Source organism: Lactuca saligna, chromosome 1 (assembly GCF_052625555.1).
Source record: "Lactuca saligna cultivar CGN05327 chromosome 1, ASM5262555v1, whole genome shotgun sequence".
Lineage (NCBI taxonomy): Eukaryota > Viridiplantae > Streptophyta > Magnoliopsida > Asterales > Asteraceae > Lactuca > Lactuca saligna.
In genome coordinates this window covers 97,426,853-97,433,044 of record NC_136417.1, presented here as the reverse complement: position 1 = coordinate 97,433,044, position 6,192 = coordinate 97,426,853, and the positions used below count along the sequence as shown (strand labels likewise).

General features: G+C 35.5%; 1 pseudogene; it reads right to left on the bottom strand.

Moving 5' to 3' along the window:
- Positions 1-570: 570 nt before the first annotated feature.
- Positions 571-2,935, bottom strand: LOC145009953 (disease resistance protein RUN1-like; annotated as a pseudogene).
- Between the last annotated feature and the right edge of the window lie 3,257 nt (positions 2,936-6,192).

Here is a 6,192-nt window from a genome sequence, read left to right as displayed (position 1 = left end):
TCAAAGTCACCAAGACTACAAAGTTGTTTACAGAAACTTAAATTAAGAATCTTCAATGATCCAAGTACCTTTTTGTGTTTTAAGCATGATCCGCTAATCTGGTGAAATAGGGATAAGTTAGAGTAATAGTGAATTTCACCAAATCAACATGGAATAATAACAAAGGAAGATAAGTTACCTTTTGTCTCTTTTCATGTCGTTGTGGATTACTATCACAAATGACAAATGATTCAATATTGCTATATGATTGTCAAGAGCAACCAGATTCTCCATTGGTAAATTTAAAGGTATAGAATTTAAACGGTACCCATGCATGCATAAGCATCTTAATTCTTCCGGAAAGTTTTCATAAGAACCATTCATGTGCACATAATTGAGTTGTAGCAGCATCAGATTATCCATGTTACTCAACGCATCTATTTTCACCTCAAATGATGCACCTGACTTGTCTTTCTCAACCATTCGCATGTCCAAAGCAAGGCCTAGAATATTTCCCTTACCCTAAGAAGAACCAAAACCTAACAAAAATTAGACAATACAAAATACTTAAAATATGCACATTACTAACAACTATACAGGGTTACAAAGGCTCTTACCTTTTTTTTTCTTTAATACTTTGAACGACTCCTCATGACACCATAATCGACTGCGCTTCCATGGCTTGTCAAGTGATTCTTGAAGTACTTCGAATCTTTCCATCTCTTGAACCAACTGATGCATCTTAAATTCATTATTCCGTCCTATACTAAGAAGGCATCTGTCAATGAAATTAATGATTTCGGATCTCATGTTTATATTGCATGCCTCTAATATTGTTTCGGTAACATCTCTATCTATTCCAACAAAAAAACAAGCAATATGCTTAAACAACTCCTTATCATTGTTAGATGGCAAATAATCAAAGCTCATTCTCAGGACATTATTTATACAGGAACATGTTTCTTTTTTTAGCCCTTGTATGCACGCTTCCCAGTAAGCTACATCTCGATTATGTAGCGACTTGCCCAAAACTTTGAGAGCCAATGGATGTCCTTGGCAATACTTCACAAGCTTCTCTAACACCTCTTCATAACCTGCCTTGGGATGGTTGCACATAAATGCATGGGAACACAAAAGTTGGTATGATTCAGTCCTATATAAGCCTTTAAGGAAGCATTCTACATGCTTGGGTTTAATATTTGTTTTGAATAATGCACAACTCTGTGTTAACCATCTTTCCTTTGTTGTTATTATAATATTGCTTCCGGGATGAAAACCTTTGTTTCCGAGTAATGCATCCAACTGATCAATAGTATTGATATCATCAAGAACTATAAAGACCCTTTTGCGGGCTAATGCATTCTCTATCTTTGAGGTGTATGTTGAAACATTATGAACTTGAATTAAACTTTTTTTGAAATGTCATCCGAGAGTTGTGTTTGTATATCAAGCAGCCCATTAAACTTTCCATCACATCTCCAACTGATATCTTCAACACAACTGCTTGTGCTGAATTTACACCAATATAGGTCATAGATATGTTTGGCTAAAGATGTCTTCCCGATCCCGCCGATTCCCGTAATAGTGAGTATGTCTTCCATATGTGAGGATCCATCTTTCAACCATGAAGTGATGAACTTAATATCATAGTCCATCCCAATAAGTTGTTGCCAAACACTCCTTAAGGGTACATGTAACCTACGGTGGATGTCCTTCACAATTTCTTCAATAAATTCCGTCTCTAGCCTGAAACTTGATTTGATAAGAGTTACAAAACACAGTACACAAAACTAACAAACTAGATTTGGAGATTTAGTTTATCCAAAGATCTAAATCAAAAGTATATCATAGTTGTAATTTTAATTAACTTCTTCACATCAACACCATATAGGATTAGCACCTAATGTGTAAGGTCGTAAATATTTATGTATGATAAAGCAAAATCCATCAACATGTTACAATTTCACTAATGGGCCAACTAACTTCACTATGTTTCTACAAGACCATCAAACTTAACTATCAATGTGGTTTTGCATGTGTCTGAAAAATATATGCCAGTTTTAGGTTATCCTCTACTACTCACAGGTAAGAACATATTAACATAATTGATAGTAGATGCATATAAAACTGTTCAAAATTTGGTTCAAAACATATTAAAATAACTGAAAATAGGTTATCTTAAAGAACTACCTGATAATAAAATACTAAATGCACAGAAACATGTCAAATTTATCATGATGGTTAATCTATGTATATGTATGAATTAAGGAGATCACCGAGTTATTTGATGATATTGAAAAGCATAGGCAAAAGATGCTATTGACATTTCATGTGTTTACTAAAAAAGAAATCAGATGTGCATGAAGATATAAAGTCGTTACCTTCCATAAACATCATTTCCTTTTAAATTAGCAACTTCTTTAAGCGCTTTATTCCATCGGTCCAACTTTTGAGCCCATTGACTTCTTTTATTTGCATTTGTCTCTGCCTCCATTGTTTGTTTATGCTTAGCCATTGCATCTCCAAAGCTACTTTGTTGCTTCCTGACATGTGTGGGCTCCACATGATAAAATATTGGGATAACAATATGGTTGGATGTCATACGCTGCTCAAGGATCAGCACCAATTCATCCAGGCACCATGTTGAAAAAGCGTAATTCTTAGACAGCACAATAATAGAAGCCCGAGATGCCTTAATTGCAGTCTCCAGTTCTAGTTTTAGATCTTCCCCTGTTTCAATCTCTTCATCATCCAAGAAGGTAGTGATATTGGCATCAATGAGGGCCTGATGAAGGTGATCAGTGAAACTATGACAAGTGTCAACACCTCTAAAACTTAGAAATACATCATATCTATGACCATCAGTTGATGAACTATGGCCACGAGTTGGTGAATTATGGCCAAGACTAGATGAAGAAGATGAAGATCCTTCTGGAAGTGCAGATAGAACAACCATTATGAGTTAAGGATTGATGACTCTTCACCCTTCCTACGATTTTCTGCATTTATTTAAAGTTTCTACTTATATACAGGGTGTATCTTAGTAAGTTCTGAAACTCCTCCACACGTTATCGGTTATCAAAGTTGGTTTCACCGGCTTTCCTCCCTTGTGTTCCAATGTAGGGATCTAGTACAAAATGCCTCTACATAAATTCGAAACTATTAATATCTACTATATGCAACTTAATTCTCATCAAACAATTTGAAACTCAATGATAATAGTATCCTTGAATTCTTCGAAAATAAACTTTAAAGTGATTAGATTACAACACAAATAAACTCTATATGTGTAAATATCCCACTTTTTATTCCCAAACTTCAAGTTTCGAGTTGATTTTGGAGCTATATAGTACGTAATGTGTGTTTTAACCCTTGATTTCGATTTGATTAACCCACATAAACATTCCTACTAATGTCTAAATAAAATCCATTTGAAGTTCACTTAAACAAATCAACACCAAATACCATTCTATAAACAACTACAAGATTCACTATTACCCCTCATAAGAGAAATAGCAATAGAAACAATTAAACGATCTGAACAAAAAAAAAAGTAAGTTTCTTGACGTGGTTGTTTATGGATCCCCCAAATTAGCAACAAAAATATTTTCAAATTTGAAATTCTCTATCACTGGATTTAGTATTAGCATACATCTAAAGGATTTCAACTTTCATTCATGGGTTTGATCCAAATGATATGATTTTGAAACTAACAAGCCATGCCCTGTCTAAGGTTTCAATTTCAAACTCTCCATAATTAATTGAGCAACAGTAATTGAGTAGACAAAACTCAATCATCTGTTAACAAAATAAAAAATGATTATGATGTAATTTATGATTAATAAGATGAAATTGTCTTACAAGATGTGAAACTAAACTAAAAGAATGTCCCTTCACAGTTACCTACCGACAGGAAGACAAGGAGACCTGAAGCGGCGATGATAGAGAACGAACAAGCAGTGACGACTGAAAATTATTATACAGGTTTGTCGGCAGGGAAATGACGAGCCAACGTGGAAGGAAGGAAGACTGCTAGAGAGGATAAGATGGGATGGTTCTCCTTTGCCTTACAAACAATGTTTGAAAAACCGGTTTTTTAGTTGAACCGATATGGTGACCGGTTCTCGGTTCAACCGGTTTAACCGGTTCGACCGCCGAATGAACCGATTTCTATATTTTTCATGTTTTTTTCTTATTTTCCTACACATACATACATATATAAATTATGAATTTGATGTTTACAAGTTCAATTATTAAAAATACACATAAAAATAAGTTGTAAAGGAATCCAAATACATTAAATCACACATAATTATAAGTTTTATTGTGTTACATCAATCCATATACGTTAAAAAGAAAAATAAAATATAATATCGAAACGAAATATAGTTTAGATAAACACAACCACATCAAAAAACTTTATAACATTTACCATATGTTTTTATTTAGAGAAAAACTAAATAGAATTTTGAAAAAAAAATCACCAAAGTTTATTATGTAAATGGTTCTTTTTCATGTGTTTTTATTCGGTTTAACCGGTTTATTTTGACCCGTTCAACCGGGTTTTTCTAAAAACCGGCCGGTTCAGAAATCAATATAAAACCAGTGATAGTTGAACCGTTCCCTCCCCCGGTTCCCGGTTCGACCGGCCGGTTCAAACCGGTTATTAAAAGATTGCTTACGAATCGACGTTGTTTTCTTTTTATTATTTTCTAGAGATATGGAGAATTCCAAGAAATTTAATGGTAAATTGGGGCAAATTTAAGTCAGCAGGGAAATGGCTAGTCAACGCCAGAGACTTTAACAATGATAATATTTGTAAGACAAAACTGCACAAATGTTCCTTGTGTTATCATGAAAATTACTGGTTCAAAAAGGTTTGGACTAGCACCAAAGGTCCAATGTTTTTATTTAGTTACAAGTTTGGTCCAATTTATTATGATTTTTATTAATGCCGATTTTGCTCTTGGTATTTTTTTCGTTTTTTTATTAATTTTATTTATTAAAAAAATAAAAAAGAAAATGTAAACATCATACCTTTTATCTGTCTTTTTTATTTTTATGAACACCCCTTTATCACTTAACACCACATCACCAATCAAGCACAATCATTACCAATACCACTACCACCTGAAGCCACCACCAGTAGCACAACCACCACCACCTGAAGTTGTTGCCAGTAGGAGGGAGATGAAAAGACAAAACTGAAACTAGGGAGATGAAGACAGACATAGATTGGAGATGAAGAGACACAAATCCGACGAAGAAATAAACACTCGGATCTAAATGACGAGACACAAATCCGACGAAGAAAGAAACACTCGGATCTACATCTTCGTCGTGGTCGATTTTCAAATCAATGTTTCGCTGCCTACCAACCAGCCGCTCAATCCTTTCAAAAAAGTAGATCAGAGCTAGAAAATTGAGACACAAAAGTCAGCGGCGCTGCAACGGCCCTAGCTAGACCCTTATCGCCGGTGACAAACATATCTAGCACCGTCAGAAAACCTTTCATCGAACAACCCTTCGTCAGAGAAGACGGAGGGATGTCTCTAGTGGCGGTCATCGTCTTCGTCGTTTGGGAAGTAAGGACAATGACATCCTCTTCGTTCAATGAACATATATAGATTCCACCACGATATTTTGGTCCTTGCTCTAATGGTCGTAGTTCGTTCAATGCCTTTCTCGGTTTGTCCACCATCGGACACGTCCCTTCGTCTTATCTGTTTCCCAGATCTTTAAATATCATGTAATGCCCTATTCCGAATCGTTTCCTAATGCGGGGTAGTGACCGAAGATCAGGTATCATCAGACTTAGGGTCTTTGAGGAAAAGGAATTTAGACCCATTTGAGTGTGAATAATGTAACTTAGATGATCCGGGAGTTCGGTTTGTGTTTTGGAGCCAAGGGGTATTTTGGTAAAGTGTTACTTCGAGCTTTTATGGTAATTGGATTTTTGTTCGGGAAGTTTTAAGGAAAGGATGAGTTGATAGAAGCGTATAGCTTCTCGTTACCTTTCTGTGGATATAAGGATCGTTGGAAACGGACTTATAACGAAGAAGTTATGGCCTTCAGAAGATTCATAGTTTTAGGGTTTAACTTAGTACGCAGGGCGTACACAAATGTACACATGGCGTACTAGTGAGAAGGCCAGTACATGGGGCATACATTGGCGTACGTTGGGCGTACTATGGAAAATGATCGTGCATTCCT